The sequence below is a fragment of the Apium graveolens genome, chromosome 5 (assembly GCF_009905375.1).
Source record: "Apium graveolens cultivar Ventura chromosome 5, ASM990537v1, whole genome shotgun sequence".
NCBI classification, from domain to species: Eukaryota; Viridiplantae; Streptophyta; class Magnoliopsida; order Apiales; family Apiaceae; genus Apium; species Apium graveolens.
The window spans coordinates 237065900-237092038 of record NC_133651.1 but is presented as its reverse complement, the minus strand read 5'-3'; the positions used below and the strand labels follow the sequence as shown (position 1 = coordinate 237092038).

General features: G+C 32.4%; 1 long non-coding RNA gene across 1 annotated transcript; it reads left to right on the top strand.

Moving 5' to 3' along the window:
• The first annotated feature begins 4327 nt into the window (after positions 1-4327).
• Positions 4328-7073, top strand: LOC141661652 (uncharacterized). The gene is made up of 4 exons (XR_012550071.1): positions 4328-4638; positions 4738-4825; positions 5335-5553; positions 6875-7073. It is a non-coding gene; the product is annotated as an uncharacterized LOC141661652 (long non-coding RNA).
• Positions 7074-26139: the final 19066 nt, after the last annotated feature.

The following is a 26139-nucleotide window of genomic DNA, read 5'->3' as shown; positions in this document are numbered from 1 at the left end:
CAATTCTGTGAAGAAAAATGTTAAAATATTCAAATTCTTCTGGACCCAACTTAGTTTGGGTCCCAAAGAAAACTTAATCATCTTTATTTTCAGGGCATTAAGCAGAAGAAGGTCATGGGGATTCTGGATAGTAGATGATCAAGGTATATGACTGGAATTAGAGCCCTGATATCAAAGGTGGATAAAAAAGGTAGCCCAGTAGTTACTTTTGGAGATGACAACAAAGGTTATACTACAGGATATGGATGTTTGGAAATTGGCAATGTCATCATTGAAGAAATTTCTCTGGTTGAAGGTCTTATGCATAATCTCCTCAGTATCAGTCAATTCCATGACAAAGGATGCGAAGTATTTTTCAAGAAGGAGAAGTGTTTGATCTCTAATCAAAAGATTGAGACGCTGACTCTCAGTGGAGTTAGAAAGGGTGATTTGTTTGTAACTGACTGGAATTCTACAGATGGTCAAGTAATATGCTTCTACAGTAAAGCTTCTCCAGATGAAAGTTGGTTATGGCATGAGAAGGTCTTCCACTTGAACTGCCAGGCCTTGAATTCATTAGTTAAGAGGGAATTGGTGAGAAGATTTCCCGAGAAAGAATTCAGCCCAAATGGACTTTGTGAAGCATGTGAGAATGGAAAGTCAAAGAGGGCATCACACAAGAAGAAGACAATGACTGACATCACTGAATCACTAAAACTTCTTTACATGGATTTTTTTTGCACTATCAACGTCATGTCTATGTCAAAAAAAAATATGGCTTATTGATTGGTGATGACTATTCCAGATACACGTGGGTGTTTTCTTACATTCAAAGGATAAAGGAGCTGAGATGATTACTGCTCACATCAAAAAGATTGAGTTAGAAGCTGGAGTGCTTGTGCGAACAATCAGATCAGTTAATGGAATAGAATTTAGAAATGCGAAATTGAATGATTTTTGTGTCGAGAAGGGCATCTGTAGACAATTTTCAGCACCAAGGACACCACAATAGAATGAAGTGGTTGAGAGGAAGAATCAAACATTGGTTGAAGCTACAAGGACTATGCTTAATGAAGCCAATCTTCCTACCTACTTCCAGGATGAAGCAGTTAACATTGTATGCTATACTCAAAATAGAACCCTGATCAACAAGATGTTTGAGAAGACCCCTTATAAGTTAATGGCCAACAAGAAACTATTAGTGAAATACTTTCACATGTTTGGAGGAAAGTGCTTTGTGCTTAAGGACGATGTACTACAAGAAAAACAGTTTATACAATGGTCGCTACACAACTGTTAAAAAAACCCCGTCGTCCTAAAAAAAATACAACGGTGTTTTGATTTTGCAAAAGAAACAGTTTTGTGAACTAAGAATAAACAACAGTTATCCATCATTTTTCAAACTGTTGTCTATATGGTATCCTCTCAGTGAGTCAAACAACAGTTTTTAAAGCGTACGGTTGTTTTAAATCATTAACACAATGCTAAAAAACTGTTGTTACTATGGTATATTATAGTGACTTAAGACAACTGTTTTAGACGTTACGTTGTGTAATAAAGGCAACGGTTACTAAGAAGTGTTGTCTTATAAAGCATCAAATAACTGCATAAAAATAGTTATGTGAAATTGTTCTTTTATAATTTCAATGGGAGCCACTGATGATGTGTCATCACGTGATAGGTGGTAAAAATTTCACCTGGATTGGTGAGGTGGGGAAATAAGGACCCTTGATTGAAATCACATCAGATATCATCTGTCAGATTGAAAATTAGCTATTATTCTTACAACCATTTTTGTTCAAGAAGGTATTTTCTTAGTTGATCTTATATAAAAATTTTTAATACAAACCATTGTCTATAGACCTAGTTCTTGAATATTCTAGAAGCTTTTCCCCTCACACAACAGTTTTCTAACAAAACCATTGTAAGAAGGTCTTAAAACAACCGTATTTTACAGAAACCGTTGTTCGATATGGTTCTTTCATAATTTTAATGGGCACCACTGGTGAGGTGTCACCACGTGATATGTGGTAAAACTTTGACTTGGATTGTTGAGGTAGGGAAATGAGAGCCTTTGATTGTAATGTCAATAGATATCAGCCGTTAGATTTAAAAATAACTAATGCTCTTACCAACGGTTCAATGTTAAATAAAGAATTGTCTTAGTTAATCTCATACAACAATTTTTTAATACAAACTATTGTCTATAGACCTCATTCTATAACCTTCTAGAAGCTTTGTTATGGATACTAGTACTGTCTATCACACTATAACAAAGGTTTTATTCATAAAACTGTTGTTGTTAAGTATTGAGACAATGGTTCAAGGTTTCAAAGAGTTGTCTCTTTCATCTTTAAACACGTATTTATAAAGTGGCATAAAAATAGTTGTCTGAAATAGTTGTTCTAGAATTTTAATGGGCACTACTAATGAGGTGGCACCATGTGATAGGGGTTAAAACTTTCACCTGGATTACTGAGGTAGGGAAATGAGAGCCCTTGATTGCAATGACATTAACTATCAACCTTTGGATTTAAAAATAGCTAATGCTCTTACACAATGGTTTAACGTTAAATAAAGTATTATCATATTTGATCTTTTACAACAGTTTTTTATACAAACCATTTTTTATGGACCTCGTTCTAAAACCTTCTAGAAGATTTGTTTCTCGCACAACAGTTTTATTACAAAACTGTTGTAAGAATGTCTTACCACAATGGTGTTTTGAAAAAAACCATTGTAAAAAGTACTACTACATAAAATAAGATATGCGTTCCCGATTAACGAGATAATTGTTTAAATGATTTTTTTGACGATCTAACCATACAGGTGTTAAGATATTTTGATTTTTGTCATTCGAAAATATTACAAAAAAAATTCAAATTCATCTTGCATGTTAGGATATAAAAGTCAAGAAAAGTCTTAGTCCCTCGAACGAGATTCTTTCCCATTTAACCAGATAAAATTTTTAAACGGGTTTTTTGACGATCCAACCGTACGGATGGTAAAATACATCAATTTTAGTCATAAGAAAAAATTACAAAAAAATTCAAATTTATCTTGTATGACAAAAATAGAAAAATCTAGAAAAAGTCTGACTCCTAAACACATGATTTGTTCCCGATCAACCAGATATATTTTTAAACAAGTTTTTTGACGATCCAACCATACAGATGTTAAGATACATTAATTTTAGTCATAAGAAAAAATTAAAAAAAAAATTCAAATTTATCTTTCCTGAGAGGAATAGAAAAATCTACGAAAAATCGGACTCCCACACAAAGGATTTGTTCCTGATCAACCAGATAATTTTTTAAAATGATATTTTCAACGATCCAATTGTACGGATGTTAAGATACATCGATTTTAGTCATAAGAAAAAATTAAAAAAAAATTCAAATTTACCTTGCCTAACAGGAATAGAAAATCTAGAAAAAGTCTGACTCTCAATCACAGGATTTGTTCCCGATCAACCAAATAATTTTTTTAAACGATATTTTTTGACGATCCAAGCATACGGATGTTAAGATACATCGATTTTAGTCGTAAGAAAAAATTACAAAATAAAATCAAATTTAGCTTGCTTGAGACGAATAGAAAATCTAGGAAAAGTCTGACTCTCAAGCACAAGATTTGTTACCGATCAACCAAATAATTTTTTTTAAAATGATTTTTTTTGGCGATCCAACTGTATGGATATTAATATACATGGATTTTAGTCATAAGAAAAAATTATAAAAAAATGCAAATTTATCTTGCATGACAGGAATAGAAAAATCTAAGAAAAATCTGTCTCCCAAACACAAGATTTGTTCCCGATCAAACAGATAATTTTTCCAAATGATTTTTTCGACGATCCAACAGTACGGATGTTAAGATATATCGATTTTAGTCATGAGAAAAAATTATAAAAAAAAAATTCAAGTTCGTCTTGCAGGACAAGAATAGAAAAATCTCGTAAAAGTCCGACTTTCAGACACGAGATTTGTTCCCGATCAACCATATACTTTTTTCAACAATCCAACCGTACTAATTTTAAAATATATTGTTTTCACTCACAAAACATTATAGTAAAATTTCATTCGATCAACAACGTCTTTAAAAAAACAAGTTTTTCGATGATTCGATCCTATAGAGGATAAGATATATTTGTTTTAGTGCATTTTATATATACTTATAATAATGAAAAAAATTAAAAAAAATCATATTTGATTAATATTTAATATAAATCAAATACAATTATTTAATGATAATAAAATACACATAAAATTAAATTTTATTCCCTTTTCTAATATAATATTTCCCCCTTTATTACAAAATTCACTTCATTTCCCCTCCACCAAAACTTTTTCCCCCTCACCAAAAGTTTTTCCCTCCCCCCATCTTTCAGTATAACCCTAGCCCTATTTCTTCTCCAACATATCTCATATGTCTCTCTCTTCCTTCTCTATCTCACTTATATCTCTTTCTCTGGTGTCCTACCCATCTCATATCTTCCTCTCACTCATTCATCTTACATAATTCTGCAAAATCAAACCCTAACTTATGAACTCTAATTGGAATCGATTTTCAATTAGAAAAAAATCCTTTTGTAATTTGTTTGCAATCAGTTTTATTGGAGTTCATAGAAGGAACCCCATCTTTCATTAGCACATATTAGTAAGTTATTCAACTTTTACAATTTTCCTTAATTTTTGTTTTTTTGAAACTATGTTTCTAGTTTTCAGTATGATTTTAGTTTTCATTTTTACTATGTAGCCCACTCTACAAAGCCCTCCAAGATGATAGATATGTTTGATTTATTTGAAAGTCCTGGTGAATAAACTAGGTAGCAAGATGATTTGCGGTATATATCCTCTGCTCCTCTACTCCATTTCTGTGTTATATATCTTGAAATATTTATATGTTTGTGTGCATAAATTCGTTATTTTTAATTTTTTATTTAACTAATATTTTCTCAATTTTGTATGTCAGTCCACTTAATTTGTAAATTGAAATATTTATAATATTGTGTGAATTGGATTTTCCTTGTGTCTTTGTTTGTATATGGATTAAATCATCATACAGATTGAACTGAATAATCAATAAAGATAGAGTATTTATTTATTTTGTATTTTAGGTAGATTTAACTTAAATTTTTGAGCTTTTAAGAATGAGACTTTGGATTATTTAAATTTTATTTTTCTTTATATTTGAATGTTATTTTTGTTTATGTGTGTAGTCAATGAGCTAAGTAGATTTTTTTATTTATTTTAGTGTTTAATGTTTAATACACACTGCTCATTTTAAATGAAGGCTAATTCTTTTATATTTATTACAAAACTATGTACTATTAATATGGTATTGTGCTTGAAGTCTGATGTTTTTAGGTGAAGGGCAGGTTCAGATACAACATCAGCAACAACAAAATTTGGGATTTCACAGTCTTAATCCAGCTGTTGCTGCGGGGAATATATAGGTGATGTGAAGAGGGCATTGGTGGAGGTTCAGGGGATTATTGCTGATGGTGGCCTTGGAGCTTTGATGGGTGGAGCTGGTCCACTTATCGGCCAAGGGCCTATGCATTATGCTCCGGTACGTTTGTTTCGGTAATTTAATTTATCATTGTATCTTATAGTTATATTAGGTTTTTCGGTTTGTCAATAGTCATAGTGCATTTAGTTTATTTTATTGTTGGTATTGCTATGATCATATGATTAGTGTTGTATACATGTTTTTTAAAAGTGTTAATACTGTTGTGTGATACTACATAGGGGTGTAATCGAGCCGAGCCGAGTCGAATACTCCCAGGCTTGGCTCGAGCTCGATTAAAATAGTCCGGGCTCAAGCTCGAGCTCGACCGAGCCTTTAATTTTAAGTTTGAAGCTTGGCTCGTAAAAGGTTAGGTAGGCTCGAGTTATGCTCGAAAGCTCGAATTAATTCACTAAATATTAACAAAAATTCAAAATATGATCGGTTCGACTAGATAAAAAATAAATAATATATAATTAATATTAAATATTTACATAAAAATATATTTATAATAAAAAATTGAAAATAATAGAAGCTCGATAAGGCTCGCGAACCTTACGAGCCAAATAATTTGAAGCTTGAGCTCGACTTGATAAAAACTTCGAAAAGCTTAAGCTCGAGCTCGGCTTGATTATTTTCGAGTCGAATTCAATTTTTTTACGAATCGAGCTCGAGTAGCTCACGAACAGTTTGGCTCGTTTACTCCCCTAATACTACATAAATGTTTTTAAATTATATCTTTAATTATATAATTGCAATGGCTAGTTCATTGTTGGCTGATCAAACATTATTTACATGATATCAAGTCAACAAGTCTACTCTTCCACTTGTTAATTTCACGATTATTTTGTAGAATGTTGGCGTTACTGCATAAAAATATCATAAATTCCCTCAAATGGCACAAAATAGATTAAATAGCCCCGATTAGAATATTAAAAAATTCTTCTATTTTTTTTTATCTTAAAGGTATGTGGTATATAAAGATTTGATAAAGAATAAGTGTTAATTGCAAAACTGAATACGGACCTACTATGTACTAGTAATATGGTATTGTGGGTTTGGTATATAGTCTATGATCCAATGTTTCTCAAGAGTTCTGGGTTCCTAAAGCTAATTGGATTTTTTTGCCTCATAGTGGAGTACTCTTATTTAATTTTACTGTTATGGATGAGAGGTCTACTACATGGATTTCCTACATCAATGGAGCCATCAGTTGCACCTGTTATTGTTTTTGTCGTAATCTTTTCCATCTTTGGCGTTGCATATGGCATCAGTTTACTTGATGCCTTTATTTTTCTAGATTTAAACAATATTAAATTTTTGTACTCGTCTCTTTCATGAAAAATTGGATGAAGGCTGCTTATGAACTAACTATTTGATGCAGATATAAAAGCTTGCCAAAGAAAATCCAGGCATATTATTGAGGAGCATGGACTTGCTACCATCGAGTGGGATGGCTGTATCCTGGTTTGTAATTTTGTTGCAAAACAAATTCTATAGAAACTGTGTGACATGTTGACTACTATGCAAAAACCCTAAAATATCTAGCTAAGTGGTTAGTTATAATGTAAACTAAATGTATTTCATGCTTAATAAGTTTCATTATTGTCTTGAATCTAGTTAGCTAGTTTAGTTATATAATGTTCAAAAAAATATGTTGCAGATGGGTGATTAACTAAATATCTACTTGTTCACTAACTAAGAGCCACCTAAGTATGGAAAATGTGCAAAGATGATTATTTTCATTGGGTGCTATTTTTAGTATTTAACACCACATATTTGCAAGATGAGCCAGAAATTGAAGATTGAAGGATAAAAAGAGAAGTCTTGGATCTGAATCCCTACTTTTACAAAGAAGTGTTAAAAATATAAATATAGTTATATTTTTAAATCTTGTTTATAAACTTTGAATATTAAATTTTTATTTGAGTTTTGAAATTACAATAGGATTATTAAACCATTTCATTTGTAATTTAGTAATTGTTATATTTTAAACAAGGTTAATCATGTTAATCTGATAAACAATTCTGTGAAAGCCACTAAAAAAGAGAATAAAACCATTGTCTTTTGTATAAAACTCTTATTGCACAATCATTCAGAAAATACATGAATAAAATAAACCGTTGTTTAAGGAGGCCTGGAACAAATGTTTGAAAAAATTAGAAACCGTTGTTTGTCAAGGGTGCTGTTAAACCGTTATGTTTATAAATTAGAATAAATGATTTATTTATAAAACTGTTGTTGTTAAGTATTGAGATAATGGTTTTTATTTTCAAACTGTTATTCTCTCATCTTTAAACAAATGTTGTGACAATGGTTCATATTTTTAAACTTTTGTGTGTAATAAATTAAAATAAAGGTTTTATTTTATAAAACGGTTGTTGTTAAGTATTGAGATAATGATTTTTATTTTTTAACTGTTGTTCTTTTATCTTTAAACAAGTATTGTGATAATGATTCATACTTTTAAACTGTAGTGTGTAATAAATTAAAATAAAGGTTATTTTATAAAACTGTTGTTGTTAAGTATTGAGACAATGATTCATATTTTTAAACTGTTGTCTCTTTCATTCTTAAATAGGTCTTCATCAACGGTTGTGTTAAGTTGCTTCTAGTAAAAATTTAAGTAACCGTTGTCTAAGATCTATCACATGGCACCTCAATAGATGATGAAAAATATCAGTGGCATACAACGGTGCAAAACCTTTGTAAGAAGCTATTTTTCTTGTAGTGGCATCTTGGCAAGTTTGATGCTAAAGTTGAAGAAGGTATCTTTCTGGGCTATTCTCTGGAGTCCAAAGCTTACATGGTACATGTGATTAGTTATCAAAAGGTTGTGGAAAGCCTTAATGTAATATTTGATGATGCCAAGCTCCCAAGTATTCAGAAGGAAGATGATGGTGATAATCTTGATATTGAAGATCTTTCTGATGAGGAAGATGAACCGGAAGTTGTTCTAGACAATAATAATGACAATGTTAATAATCCTGTTGATCATAATTCTGATTCAGATTCAGATAGGAATGGTCCTGGAACAAGTAATGATAGTCTCAATATCTCTGAGACTAGTCCTCAAGCTTTAGATTCTGGAGATTATGCTAGCAACAACTCAGGGGGAGCAGAACAAGGAGAAGAACAAGGATCGAGTAGTCAGACTCAACACAATTTCGGAAATTCTGAGTCATCAAGAGCTAATCTACCATGACAGAAGGTATGGAGTAAAGATCATCCTCGGAATTGGTACTTAGTGATCCAGATATTGGAGTCAAGACTAGAAGATCTACAATAAATGAATGTTTATATTGCGGGTTTCTATTTTAAATGGAACCAAATAAAGTAGATGAAGCTCTTGAGGATCCTGATTGGGTGATTGCTATATAAGAGGAACTCAATCAGTTCGAAAGAGAGAAAGTGTGGAAGCTTATACCCAGACCTAAAGACGAATCAATGATTGGCACAAACTGGGTTTTCAAAAATAAGCTTCATGAAGATGGAATTGTAACAAGGAACAAGGCGATACTGGTTGCTAAGGATTTTTCTCAAGAAGAAAAGATTGAGTAGGATGAAACCTTTGCATAAGTTACTAAACTTAAAGCCATCAGGATGTTTTTAGCATTTGCAGCATATTCAAATTTTAAGGTATATCATATGCATGTGAAAAGTGCTTTCATCAATGACGAGTTTGAAGAAGAGGTATATATGGAGCAACCCCCTGGATTCATAGATCCTGAGTTTGAAGATTTTATCTATTTTCTCTACAAGCCTCTTTATGGTCTAAAGCAAGTTCCGAGAATGTGGTATGACACTCTCTCAGAACTTCTTCTTGAAAATGGTTTTACTGGAGGTGTCATAGATAGGACTTTGTTTCATAAGAATCATAAAAATGATATCATAATTATGCAAGTCTATGTTGACGATATTATATTTGGGTCTACGAATGATACACTTTGTGCAAGGTTTGCTAAGCTTATGCAGAGTAGGTATGAGATGAGTATGATGGGTGAGTTAAACTTCTGACTTGATATTCAAGTGAATCAGAAGCCAAATGGTATCTTCATTTGTCAAACGAAGTACATCAGAGATATTTTAAAGAAATATAAGTTAGAAGATTCAACACCTGCAAAGACTGATGGAAACTGCCACAAAACTTGATCAAGACAAGTCTGGTAAGAAGGTGGGCATAATTAATTATTGAGGCATTATTGGATCACTGCTCTACTAGACTGCTAGTATCTGGGTATCTGGTATCTGGTATCTGGTATGCTAAAGATAGGGGATTTAATCTCATCAGCTATACAGATTCTGATTACGCTAGTTATAAGATCGATCGGAAAAGTACTTCAGGAGGCTGTCAGTTTCTTGGAAGAAGATTGGTTTTTTGGTTTAATAAGAAGCATCATTCACTTTCTACATCTATTGTTGAAGCCAAATACATTGGTGTTAGAAGCTGTTGTTCTCAAATTCTATGGATGAGAAACCAACTCTAAGACTATGGACTTGATTTGAAGAATATTCCTATCTACTGTGATAACACAAGTGCCATAGAAATCTCAAACAATCCTGTTCAGCATTCAAGGACCAAACATATTGATATAAGGTATCATTTCATAAGAGAGCATATAATGAATGGTATTGTGGAACTTCATTATATTCCCAAAATATAAGAGAGCATATAATGGTATTGATATAGGGTATCATTTCAAATTACAGACATTTTTACAAAGCTACTTGATAAAGTTAACTTCAATAAGTTGGGTAATGAACTTGGCATGTTCAATTTGTCGAATTAGTTGGAAATCAACAAATGTATTTTGATTCAGGTAAACTTTACAACTCCTATGATGATGTTATGAGGGAAAAGTAAGTTTACATATCTATTTTCACTATATATATATCCATGTTTTTAAACTTGTTTTGAACCTAACTGATTACCATGATTTACATGTTATATGCTAATGGTACGTAAGTTAGAGTTTTTGATGCAATATATGAGTTGTTTGAATGTTTACTTGATATATATTTACTTTGATGTAAATATTCATGATATTGATATTTTTTAGCGCACACACACATCTTAATCTTATTTACACTCTAATCTATGATCCTGTAATCTAATTTGTGATTCTGTCATAACTCTGATTTATAGGTTTAGAACTTGTGCAACTAGCTTGAGTACTTTGATTAGATTTTTTGTGATTAAATCATGTTTTCTGTTTAATTCTGTATAATTTTTGAGAATCAGACCCTACGTAACTCTGACAACAGATTCCTTGGTCACTCTGATTCTCTATTTATGCTAGAATAACTTTATTTATCTTGTGCTAGAATAAATATGCAGCATGACTACTGATAGTTATGATATATTTATGTCAGGAGTAGTTTTAATTAATTTAGTCTTGTTATGACTAATCAATTGGTATAGACTTGTTGAATGTACTCTTGGCATAAATGATTAAATTTATGACTTATGTGTTAATCCTATTTATAGCTCTGACGATCTTGTTATGCTTATGCTTTGCTCTGGATATTAGATCATAATATATTCCTTATACTCTGATTACCTTATGCAAGTATTATAGGCTTAAAACAATGTTCACTCCCTTTCCTCTATAGTATTTATATGTATTGGACTAATTTGAACTGTTTTGAGCTAATGAGATTTGATTGAGTAGCATTGATAAAAGAATCAGAAAGCATGATAATCTGAGACATCCTTCATGAATCCATACTGTGGCAAGCAAAGGTAAAAGATCTATGGACCTAAAACCATTTTGTTTTTTATCATTAAATTATCTAATATTTTACTTCGGGTGTTTGTGATCTTCAACACCCTCAGTGGTTTTAGGAACTGACTAAAAGCCTATCACACCTTATAGGTTCTAGCCCAAGTCATTAGAACCAAACACTTCTCAAATATTATTCCATTACCTTAGTTTGATATATCACCCATATTTTGCTTCGATACACTTAATTTTCTTGAGATATCAACTTAATGATCAAACAAAATTACCATTCGGTATTGGAGTTGTGTTGAGAATGAGGGAGATAGTGCCAAGAAGCACCACATAAGGAAGGAAAGGTCAACCCTATAGTTCTGTCTCTCACAAAAAAGTGGAGTATTTATAACCTGAGACATCTATAAGCCCATATGTATTCTCTCAAAAGGGTATCAAGCTGAAAAAGGCATATAAACAGTTACTAGGTGCATTCTCCCAATAGAAAGTTATTTATTGAAAATTTGCCTATCAGCCAGGGCATTTGTATGAGAATCACTACCCTTTGGCTAAAATATTTCCAATGCACATGTGAGATTCACACACACAAGGAAGGTATTGACGCAATAATCATCGTTATACCATATCAAGATCACTAACAATGGTTGAATACTGGACCATACCGAGGCTCATTATCTCTGATTTTAAATTTGGGTTGAGATCCTAAGATCTAGGATACATTTATCCATGCTCTAATAATGAATATGGGTTTATGATCCTAGATTGGTTACTCTGATAAGTACTCACAGACTTTGGAAGAAATCATTGACCCCTAATGGCATATCATTGGTCATTGGTTATCTTCCAAGAATTTAAATCTGGAAATGATTTTGACTTTGCCAAAAGTTCCGCTTAGTAATGAGGACTCAGATATTATCTGACGAGTTTATGAGGTATACTTCTTCATGGAAGTTGAGGGATATCAGGAATTCTTCAACTTAAAAGAATCCTAATTTCCTCTCTCAGAAGAAACATTTCTGAATCTCATGATTGAGAGTTTCTATCCTTGAAGGTGGAAGGAAACTTTTCTATAAAAAGGATTTTCTCGAAGGTACACTTGGATGTTTTGAGCTTTAAGTGAGTGACACACTGTGAGACTGAGTGACAAACACTTGAATATAGGGTGGAGTGAAACAAAATGTGAGATCACTAAACATAAATCACACACTTGCACTGTAATGAAATGGTTACAACATATGATCTCTTCACTTGGTTGTTTGATCCTAAGATTTCACTCTAATACACTTTGAAGGATTACTGAACTAAGGAGGAAAGATTATATAGAAATTATAGAGATTGTCAAGATTCAATAGTTTTTCTGAAACAAAGAAGGAGAGTTTCCAACTTTATTGTACTAAGGAAAGGATATTTCACCTTGGGGTGTGGAGATTATTGGATTTCAAAATATTTTCAATGTGCTTTATGGGAAAATCTGAAGATTATCGAAGACAATATTTGGAAGATGTATTTATCTGCAACTTTACATAAGGGAGTGAAAGATGCGGTCGGTTAAGTTTCACCTTGATATATATTTCTCTTCTAAAGTTGAATGTATATAGAAGATGCGGTCGATATAGGATAGTATTATTTCCATGTTCAGGATTGAAAGTTGAAAGCTGATTGAAGATTTTTGGTTATGGTTAGTTGAGTTATCCTTCAAACTGTTGATTCTCCATTATTAATTGACCGTCAGGTGTAACAGTCAAATAGCGGGAGATTGTTGAGCAAGATTGATGTTGTACGTATAACTCAATAATACTGGTTTGGATAACTCACCATAGAACAAGGACTTTGAAATAATCTATATACCACTAGAATCATTATAGGTTGTTTATTGGGCATATAATATATGGTTTTGGTAGCTGTAGTGAAGAAGACGTCAAACGTGATCCGTATGAGGTTCATTAATATATTCAGGCATCGAAGGAATGAGGTTGGAGTCGTTTGAAGCAGTTATAAGGATCAGTGTGAAGAGCTCAAGGATTCTATGTGAGGTTGGTTATATTTCGTAGAAGACTTAACAGTGGTTTGTACGGGTATAATACAAAGGCCTGAGAGCAGTACTAGTCATCTGTAAACCAGACGCTTGCACTAGACGTCAGTGATCCGTGAAAAAAATGGAATATTATTTTTTTTGAAATACTGCTAAGTGGTTTTTGTACTCAAGAGGATTGAAAATATTTTAAAGTATGAAAACCCGGAGATTAAAAAATTAGAAGGCTTGAAGAATCAAATGACTATAGCCCGAGAATTTACATGATTTATTTAACCACTGGCGGATTTTTTATTGAATGAATAAATGAAAATCAATTCATTTATTTATTTAATTTTACATCAACAATTGATTTTGAATAAAAAAATAATTTGATTTTTTATTTAAATGAATAAATGAAATCCAATTCATTTATTTATTTAATTTAAAATCAACAATTGTTTTATTTTTCCTGAGATCGCGGACAGTTTGCATGAATGCATTTGTGTGTTCATTAGTTAAATACAAGAAACCACGAACTGAGTTTATATAGAAATGAAGAAAATGACAGGTTCCGTTGTTTGTTTTTAAATGCATGTGTGGGACGCATGTAGGGGGGTCTCCTGTTTTCTGGTTTGAACAGCCGCGTGTTATCTTCTGAATACCAGGGAGGAGTATTTGTAAGCTTCCTTCATTTCCACATGCATCAAGTGGAGTCACAAGTTAGTGTGTGACTTAAAGAAAAAAAGGGATGAAAACGTAGTACTCCTCTCCAAGTCACAACTTAATTTCTTACCTTGTATTCACAAGTCACGAGATAGGCAATGCTTTATTTCCTCATACAAGAGCCTTGAGTTGCGAGTCACTAAAATGGCTAAGGCATTTCTATGTGTATCTATCAGGTCGCAAGTAAGAAGGAATAATAATTCAAATGCTTATCTTGTTCCTCTAGTCGCAAGTGAGCTTTAAATATTAATTCCAAGTGCTAAATTCTATTCAATTAAAGGTCATGTCCAATTTAATTCACACCATTTGAAGCCTTACAAACTTGTAATAATCATTATTTAAAGCTTCTTTGATTGTATTTAATATTATTTGACAAGAGCTTTAAATTCTTAGAGTGATAGATATAACCCTAGATCGATAGTTATTGTATTTGGTTCTTTCTATACTTGTTGCTTCGAATCATTTATATTCGGGGTTGTAAGAAACCTTTTTGACTTAGTCAGAGTAGGAATTGAGCAAAAGACCAAATTTTCCAGTTATCTTCCTCCGTCCAACTCATTTTTTTACATACTTTTTTCATGCTTGACACAAATTTTAAGACTACTATAAAGCATAGTGGGTGAAAGCCCTAAATAATAATATTAAAATAATAATTGCCCAAAATACCCACCAGAATTTTAAACTGCCCATAATAACCATCAGATACTCCATTTTCTTTGGAGTAACAACTTGATACTCTACTGACATAGGAGTATCGGGATAATACTCCTTTGCTGGTGGATAGTATCATGCCTAATACTCCTTTGTCAGTGGAGTAATATATGAGATATTTCTTCATCAGTGGAGTATCATCTAAAATTATTAAATTAAGGTCCACACTTTAATTATATTTAGGTTGTAGGGCACCCTAAACCCTAAATCAGTTATACTTTTATTCATTTTTTTAAAAATTCCTAAACCCCATATGCGGAATTGTTAAAATATAAAATATTAAAAAGTATAAAATATGGTACATGTTTAAAGAATAAAATATTGAATAAATATTTATATTTTCTTAAAAAACTTTATAATGCTTACTCCACTAGAAAAGGAGTATCATGACTAATACACCATTGACAGAGTGGTATCAGTCATGATACTCCACTAACAAAGGAGTATCACCCTAATAATCCCCTGGAAGTGGTGTAACTGAAAGTGGTGTATCATCCTGATACTCCACCGATGGTGGAGTATCTTGTGATTATTTTGCGCACCTCATTTTAGAATGGGTATTTTGGCCAAAAGAACCTCTCGTAAAAGGTATTTTAATCAATTTTTTAAGCACAGTTCTATAATTTATTTTAAATTTTTCTTTTCTATAAAAATATAAAAAACATTATATTTTTATTTAAAAGATAAAATATTCCAAATTATTTAGGAAACCATACTTTACGAAAGTTTTAAAATTCTTGATAATCCACGTCCCCCAATGTAAAGAACATGAATGGACGGAGGGAGTAGTTATTTTTTTGACATCAAAGGATAATTTCATTAATTGAATCACATATTCGTAAAGAGTATAACATGAGATATAAAAGAGAATAACTATTCTAGAATTACATAATAGAAAATAAAGCATTCTTAAATCAAAATAGAGGAATATCCAAAAGTCTAACATAATATTTGAATTGAATGATTAGTTTATCTTAAGCACCTAAGGGAATCATTATAGTTTAATCGATTCAAACAAACGTATATAAGTGAGGGAATTAAAATTTTATTATTGAAGATTTTTGTGCATGCAGAAGGGTCCATCATTATGAATAAACTCTCCATAGATAAAATTTTAAAAACTTATTAAACACAGATTTTTAGCACATGCCCTTAGTATACACTAAAACCTTCGAAAATGAAAATAACCCAAATAAATATATTCCAATTACACAATCGCTTCCTTTTACACAATCATTTTTAGAGCCTGTTTAGATAAAATTAAAATGTCTGCTCATTACTTAAAGTTGTTAAAAGAAATAACGAAAAGTAAAAAATTAAATTACTATTTGTTTGGACAATTTCTGATATAGGTAATATATTGAAAATGTAATTTTTCCATTTGAATTGTTAACGGAGGAATTTGGTTAACAATGATTTGAGGTTCACGGCCAGAATCAAGATCTGCAGCGGTGGTCCTTCGCCGTGAAAGTCATTGCTATGGTGATTCTAATGAATCGGGGCTGAGATTGTAAGGGTGTTTGATGGTGGTGTATTGAGCTCTCACTTCCAATCCCTTACAATGTGCCTACCTACCTCCTTTTACAGAAGATCAAGCACTACGTATTTCTTAGAGAACAAGAAACCTAGATGGACTTCACTTCTCATTCCGTAGCCCAATTGGAGTTATCGAACCAACTTTGTATTATAATTCAAACATTAATCTATTTTAAGAGTTCCCAGTGATGTAGCCTAGTCATAAAGGCCCAAGACTCAGTTACGACTTCGGAACTTCACGGATAAGGAAACTCCCCGGCTAGTGGATATCCCATCTGTTACTGCTATTTTCGTCGATTGTAACCACATGTATAGAAATGACTTACCTCAACTACTCAAGTGCATCCTTACCCCCCGATTAGGATAACCCTCCAGACTACAGGACAAGTGATCCAAGGCGTATAAGTAAAAAGTGTGAGATAACCCCAAAGTTTCCCAACAAGGATAACCAGTCGAATGGAGAGACAGGGCTCCCAAAGCACAAACTAAATGTTTCACGAACGTTCCCCTAAAAAGACAACCCGCAAAACTACAGAACGATGTTTTCAATATGTTTTTTGGGACGACGGGCTCCCGGAGGCCCTCTTTTCTTCATATAGAGCGCCCTGAAAGGGGTTGATGTCCTTTGAAGGCTCCTCCGAATGCTTAGGGCGCGCCCTAGGAATGAGAGAGCTCCCCCCCAGACTCCTCTTATTTACTTGTGTACTTCTAAAATTTCATTCACTTCCCAGTTTAGATGTGGGAGCATGCTCCTTGCTAATCCTTCATAATTCTTCAACTTGCATTGTGGAGCGGCAATCCCGTGAGCCTTTATAGCACGCGGCGCGCCTTAAAGGATCCTTAGATATTTCCCCAGAGCCCAGATTATTTCTTAATTCTTGATAGCTTTATTCTTTCTCATTTAGCTTAAAACACCTTTTGTGGAATCCTTCCTCAACACTTGTTCTTCGTCGACACCTTTTACTATAGCGGTCGTCGTAACATTATCGTCGTAGCGACCGTTGCATGGCTCCTTAATTATGATTGTTGTAAACTTTCATTGTAATGATTGCTGTAAACCTTCATGTTAAAATTCATCAATTATCATCGCAACTCCTCATCGTTGATACTCATCGCAAGTGGCCGCTATATAGGGCTAGCCCTATATAGGGCACGCCCAGGTCTCCTCAGACACATTCTTCGGAGCTTGCATTTCTTTCTTGACGACGATCTGACCTATTTCCCCAAATTAAACACTTTTCGCAAGTAGCTCTGATGCCATTGAAGGGTTTCGAGCACATAAACGCAACGGAAACAGTAATTAAAAACGTGATAACCCGGAATTTTTTAAAACCCGCCGCAGGATCCATACGAAAACAGATATTTAATTCATAAATCAGATTGTTTACCTTAAGAAGCTTTACAAAAGAGATCCAAAACTTGTTCAATCACCACGCATCCCGCTCTCACGATCTACGCTCTATCAGTATCCACACAAATGCTTGAACACAAGGATTGAATTTGTACTAGCAAAAAATCGTCTCTTTTACTCTCTCTCCATCTTCTCTCTTGTTGGCTAGGGTTTTACTAAAATTCTTTTCTTAAAAATCAGCCATAAGAGATTATATAGAGAGTAGAAAAACGAATTATAACTCTTAACTAATTAGGAGTTATTATTAATTCAAAATTTCTATTTGTATAATAATTAAGTCACACTTAATTATTTAACAATCGAATTTCATAATTAATATTAGTAAATTCGAATATCATTATTTATCTAATTAATTAAGTCATACTTAATTAATATTATAATTAATTCGAATTACTTTAATTTAATTTAAATTTAATTTATATTAAAGAATCCTTCAAGCATTCTTTGGGTGTGACCCTATAGGTTATTATTACGTTGGCAACGAATTTTAAATCTAATTTAAAATCGTAAACAATGAGCGGCATCTAGTAATACATCATTGCTACCCAAGTAATAATAATTCAGTCGGTGATCGATTTAACCTTTCGTGAATAATGTACAATATAATATAATCCCTTTAACCACATATTATAGATTAAACTAGAGGCATGTAATGCGTCATCCTCGTCAATGTTTAATCTAGGTTTCTTTGATCAGTGAGTAGACTATCATATCAAATCAACATTTGAGCGTGGCCACGCATTTCATAGTCTAGCTCACACAAGAGGCCAATAATATCACTCTTAAAATAGGAGGGTTAAATCTCGTCTAGATCTTTCATATTTCTCATATGATTTATAATATACCCAATGTCTACTTTTATCATTACCTGGTCAAGGATAACATTTAATGAGATATAAAAGTATATTAATTCTCGTATAGAAATATAATGACTTCAGATCTAAGGACCATTACATCATTATCACTGTGAGAATAACTTATGACACTATAAACATGTAGTATCTCACAACAGGTCAATCCAGTACCATATATTTAATATATGTGCCTATGTTTTGACTTTAGTATCACCATACCGATAATCAATGAGATGTGATCATCAGTCAAAAAATATACTTGTCTTAATGCATTATTATTGTCCCCTATAATACTCGAATAGGTACCTTTAGGAATATTGATACTATTCTTATAATCTCATTTCTAAGTCACATACTTAGAGATATAGAATTGCATATCATACTCCAAGGGCATTTATTAATCTAATATTTATATCGCAGTAAATTAAGAATTAATAAATTATAAAAGGAATAATCGATACAATATAAATATTAATAATCCAAATGTCTTAAACTAAAACATCTTAGTGTTGTCTCTAGGGGACAAACACTAACAATCTCCCACTTGCACTAGAGCCAATCACCCATGTATCTAATTCTCATGGAACAAGTATGACCATTGTGCTTCTGTTGCGACAAAGCCTTAGTCAGTGGGTCTGCAACATTATCATTACTATGCACTTTATATTTATATCTCCTTGATCATTAATCTCCTTAATAAGGTGATATCGCCTAAGGACATCCATAAATAGTCTCCATGGCTATTTCAAAAATCAATATTTCTGCTTTCATTATAGAGTCATCAATGTTCTTGTTGTGAACTATTCCAGCTGACATCACTTATATTTAGACAAAAAACAAAACAGACATAAACACGTGATCATCCTTGTCTGTCCAAAAATTAGGTTCAGAAACTAGCATCAGTGTAACCCTTTACAACTAATTCACTATCTTCTCTATACATTAAAAATAAATCTTTAGTCCTCTTTAAGTACTTAAGAATATTCTTGAAAACTATCCAGTGACCCTCACCTGGATTAGAGTGGTATATGCTCGTCATGCTCAAAGCATACGTAATATTCGGATAAATATATACATATCAGTGTACACATTATAGATCCAATTTCTAAAGCATATGGAACTTTCTCAAACGGCCCTTATCATCTAATAATTTAGGTGGAAATTATCTTTTGAGATCACTATTCCATGAGACATCAAAATATATCCTTTCTTTGTCTCTTGCATCCCAAAATGATGCAATATTTTATCAATGTATGTACTCCGACTAGGTCGATTAATCTCTTTAATATATCTCTATAGATCTTGATCCCTAATTTATAGGTAGCATCGCCTAATTCTTTCATCGAGAAACTATTTCTCAATCAAGTCTTAACAGCCTGTAGAGAAGGTATATTATTCTTTATTTGTTATATGTCATCTACATATTATACTAGAAATGTCATATGGCTCCCACTAACCTTCTTGCAAACACATGGTTCATCTTCGTTTTGAATAAAGCCAAACTCTTTGATTATTTCTTCAAAATGAATATCCATCTCCTTGAGGCTTGCTTCGATATATAAATAGATAGAAACAACTTACAGACATCTTAGCAAACTTTGGATCGACAAAACCCTCAGGTTTTGACATCCATATAAGAAAGCGGTTTTGACATCCATTTTCCAAATCTCATAGTCAAAGTAAGCAACTATTGCTAGCAAAATCTTGATGGACTTTACCAGAAACTGGTGAAAAAGTCTCATCATAGTCTATACCATGAATTTTTCTTGAAACATTTTTCCACTAGTCATGCTTTATAGGTCTGTACTTTATCATCCATGCTAGTTTTCTTTTAAAACCCACTTGCACCCTATAGGTTTTACCCTTTCGAGTGGAACAACTAAAGTCAATACTTTATTTTGATACATGGATTCCATCTCGGATTTCATGGCCTCCAGCCATCTCTCGAAGTCTGGACTGTTCATAACATCTTGGTAGGTGAGAGACTTATCATTATCCATAAGCATCACATCACCATCTTCAGTCAAAAGAAATCCATAATTTCTCCCGGACTCATGGTGAATCCTACTAGATCTACGAATAACCTGTGTTTCCTGAACATGATTACTTTCAACATTTTAATGTACATCCAGATCTTATTACAACTCTGGTTCAATGTTATCATGTGGTTCTCGATCTTCATCGAGATGTATTGTCCTCCCACTGATTTTCTTATAAAGTAGTTCTCCCTCAAGAAATACAGCGGCCCAAGCAACAAACACTTTGTTCTCGGAAGGATTATAAAAACTATACCCTAGTGTCACTTGGGTATCCCAAAAAATAGTATCTATCTAATTTTGGTCCAAGCTTGTCAGAGGCTAAACATTTTCTAAACGCTTCATGTCCCCAAATTTTCATAAATGACATGCTATGACCAACATCATTCTATATCTCATATGGAGTATTTTAAACCGCTTTAGTCGGAACTTGGTTAAGTGTATATGTAGCCATTTCAAGAGCATACTCCAGAAACTGAATGGAAGATCAACTTGACTCATCATCGATCGCCCTATTTCCAACAAGGTACGATTTCTCCTCTCAAATTATCTATTCTATTGAGGTGTTTCAGAAGGTATAAGTTGTGATACAATATCACACTCCTTCAAGAATCTCTTGAATTTTAGGCTTAAGAATTCTCCTCCATGATCTGATCATAAAACTTTTATACTTCCCATGTTTGCTTTTCTACTTCGGCTTTATATTCTTTGAACATTTCAAAAGAATCGGATTTGTTCTTCATAAGAACCACATATCCATATCTACTGAAATCATCAGTAAATGTTATGAAGTAGTATAAGCCACCCCTTGCCAATAGACCCATCACTATGTATAAGTCTTAATCGTTCGGTGGCCCTTTCACCTGATCAGGTAAAAGAAACTTTAGTCATTTTGCCAATGAGACAAAGTTCGCATCTTTCGTATGATTCAAAATTAAACTTATTCAAGTATCCATCTATATGTAACTCAGAAATGCGTTTCTCATTAATATGGCTCAACGACAATGCTATAGGTAATGTTTGATTTGAGTCATCTTAGAACAAATAAATTGTTAACTAATTGTGCAACATTATAAGCCTTATCATTAGAATAGAATAAACAAGTTTATTTAATTAAAATGAAAACCTTTCTTGTCCTGAAAAGAAATTGATTTAATGTATTCGCTAAAGGCATGCAAGTAATAACAATTTATCAAGTTCTCAATCTCGGCTTATGGGTAAAATTAGGTATCGAGTTCCTTCAATTAGAGCAAAAACTTTTTTCTCCAATTATAACCTGATACCTGAAGCTTGACCATTGTCGGTCTTCTTCTTTAGATCTTCAAAACAAGGTCGACAATTTAACTTCTAATCATCCAGTTATTTCCACAAAAGTGGCAATCATCTCCTTTAGCAACACCACTATCAGGCTTCAAAATCCCTTTGGGATTGGACTTTGGTTTGGCACCGAATAAGATCAAATCTTCACCTTGCGTTTCGACTTTCCTTTCCCATTTTCATTCCATGTGTACACCATCAATATGGACGTAATTTATGCCTTTACTTTGTTATTTTCAGCAGTTTTAAACATGCCTAACAACTCAGTGAGTATTCTGTCTATCTCATTCCTTTTGTGCTTAACAAATTGAGAATAGAAGTTGTTCAAAGATTGTTTGATCAAATCAAGATGAGTCTCTAGACCATTCTTCAAACCCAAAATATCAAGGTACATGTACCTATCATCTTTCGAACATATGGACCAACCAGATATCATTCTCCCATTAATGCAAAAGTATGGTGCCTTATTATTGTCAAATCTTTCTGACGAGCCTATCCTTCAAAAATTCTTTGAAGGTGCTCAATCATATCATAAGCATCATAATGCTCTTGTTGCTTCTAAAGATCAGCACTCGTAATTACAAGCATGAGATATGAAACATCAGTTGCATAATCAATTTGCTTCTGGTAAATATTTTGTTTAGCACATGTTTCATTCTCAGCTGAAGAAATAAGGGAGGGGTTTGATTGACAACCTTGAACTTGAGGACAATCCTCAAGTTACAATGTTAATTGAGGAAATTATTTCATGTCAGCTTGTCCTTCTCAAGGACTATTACATAGAGAAGTTATTTGTGTTATTTGTCATTTGATATCTACAATATTAAAGTGCATAAAATGAATTAGTCTACAGATGATCATTAAATTATGTTCAAGTGATTATTCATATATATATATCCATAATATATATATATCTCCTACTATTTATCAAATCAATAGCCCTAACTATTAATTAGGAAAGAATGTCTACTCTATCCTTTCTAGTGAGCCAAGATTCATATTTCACCATGTGTTAGGTCAGCTTTGGTTTTCCTCCTAAAACATGAATATTTAGGTAGACAACATTTGTCAATTATATCAACTATATAACTCTTGGATAGCATGTCGGAATAACATTTGTTCATATTTATCTAATAAATCTCTCCAAACTCTATGTCTCTAAGTTCACAATCCTATTGCGATAACTTAGTTAAGTCAAACCCAATAGTCAAAAAGTATCAATATACTTCAACACATCTCCCACAATAGATGAGAGTACTTCGCTTTGACGAACCCACTCCTTATCGATCTAGGGGTTAACGCATTGGACTCATTGGAAGGCATCTGATCAACTTAATATTAACTTTAGGGTTTTGTTAATTTTAAAATGATCATGATCACATCATAAAGAGATTCCCAATTTTTCCTTGAATAAAATATTTCAAATCAATATTCGTCAATAATTTGATTTCCAGGTAGTAAGGGAGTCACAACGGTCTCACTTAAAACCCACAACCTTACAAGTTCAATGAACTCGCATTTGACAAAATCGCCCCATGTCAGAAACAAAGAAAATTTGTATTTTATTCCGTGTTTCAAAAACACGAGAGTCTCATAAACGTTTGTTCATTTTTAAAACTTGAGTCGTTACAGATTTTATCTTGTTTAGCAAGCATGGCATGGGTGTCATATCTAATACATACATCCTCAATCGAATTAAGCATGCATCTATATAAACTACTCTACACATACATTCATCATATGCACATATATATGTAAAGTGCAATAAATAAACGTAGTTGGTTATGCCTTCATCCTATGTGATCTTCATCAAGCTAATGACAAAAATCTAGGTCAATCTAAGGTAAAAAATAAATACATGGTAATTATTACATGTCTTCTTTCTTGTATTGCTTCCTTGGATGGCCTCCATATGAGATTACCCTTCCTTGACCTTCAAATCTTCATGTCTTCATGTACATTACACGAATGAAAAATAAAAACTAATCTAATGTACTTACAATAAAAACTCGAGTTACATTCGAGATTTAATAATTACAAGATCAAACAACATGCAAGCCATATTTAAAAAAAATAAAACCATTAACCTAAGGGCATAACCATCCACCATACTCAATTAACATATAAGAACATGTTAAAAGACATAATATGATCTTAACATATCATACCTATCATGATCTAATCACAAAAACGAAATATGAAAAAAATCAGAAAATTCGAAATTAAAACTGATAACATTAAATTGCAGATTACATGGTCTAAACGGCGTCAAACGCCTTACATACGAGTCGATGATGGCTTTTTCCATCAGTTTTGTTCAGACGCTCGATTACCTATCGAATAGGGTATTCGTTTGTGAAAATCGGACATCAGACCGAGATTTCATCAAATTCGCTGTATCCGATTCAGAATCATATCAAATACGATTCTTTTAATAAGAACAAACACAAAACATGTATATATCAGTATATATATAGATTATATAATAATCATTTGATTATACAACTCTGATGAATATCATATATATAAAACATATACATACATACGCATATATAAACATAACATGTAAAACATACAAAATCGCATATATAACAGTTATGGAATATTGTATACATATTATCATCATAAAACCAGTAAACACATAAACGAATTAAACACTTTTCGCAAGTAGCTCTGATGCCATTAAAGGGTTTCAAGAACATAAATGCAACGGAAACAGTAATTAAAAACGTGAAAACCTAGAATTTTCGAAACCCACCACAGGATCTATGCGAAAAACAGATATTTAATTCGTGGATCAGATTGTTTACCATAAGAAACTTTATAAATTGGTTGACTAATGGAGATCCAAAATTTGTTCAATCACCACGCATCCCGCACTCACGATCTACGCTCTATCAGTATCCACACGAATGCTTGAACACAAATATTGAATGTGTACTAACACAAAATCGTCTCTACTTACTCTCTCTTCATTTTATCTCTTGGTGGCTAGGGTTTTACTAAAATTCTTTTCTTAAAAATCAGCCACTAGAGATATTATATAGAGAGTAGAAAAATGAATTATAACTCTTAACTAATTAGGAGTTATTATTAATTCAAAATTTTATTCATATAATAATTAAGTCACACATAATTATTTAACAACCGAATTTCATAATTAATATTAGTAAATTCGAATATCATTATTTATCTAATTAATTAAGTCATACTTAATTAATATTATAAATAATTTGAATTACTTTAATATAATTTAAATCCAATTTAAATGAAATTATCCTTCAAGCATTCTTTGTGTGTGACCCTATAGGTTATTATTACATTGACAATGAATTTAAAATCGTGAATAATGAGCGGCGTCTAGTAATATCATTGCTAGCCAAGTAATAATAATTCAATCGGTGATCGATTTAACCTTTCGTGAATAATGTACAATATAATATAATCCCTTTAACCACATATTATAGATTAAACTAGAGGTATGTAATGTGTCATCCTCATCAATGTTTAATCCAGTTTTCCTTGATCTATGAGTAGACTATCATATCAAATTAATATTTGAGCATAGCCATGCATTTCATAGTCTAGCTCACACAGGAGGCCAATAATATCACTCCTAAAATAGGAGGGTCAAATCCTATCTAGATCATTCATATTTCTCATATGATTCATAATATACCTAATGTCCACTTTTATCATTACCCGGTCAAGGATAACTTTAAATGAGATATCAAAGTATTTTAATTCTCGTATAGAAATATAATGACTTCAGGTCTAAGGACCATTACATCATTATCACTGTGAGAATAACTTATGATACTATAAACATGTAGTATCTTATAACGGGTCAATCCAGCACAATGTATTTAATATATGTGCCTATATTTTGACTTTAGTATCACCCTACCTATAATCAATGAGATGTGATCATCAGTCAACAAATATACTAGTCTTAATATATTATTATTGTCCCCTATAATAATACTCGACTAGGGACCTTTAGGATTATTGATACTATTCTCATAATCTTATTTCTAAGTCCCATACTTAGAGATATAAAATTGCATATCATATTCCAAGGACATTTATTAATCTAACATTTATATCGCGGTAAATTAAGAATTAATAAATTATAAAAGGAATAATCGATACAACATAAATATTAATAATCCAAATGTCTTAAACTAAAACATCATAGTATTGTCTCTAGGGCACAAACACCAACAATTTGTCCTTTGCCATTTTTAATCAACAATATCCTGAATTTAATATATAGCTGAAAATGCACTTGAAAATTATATAGTAATTATGA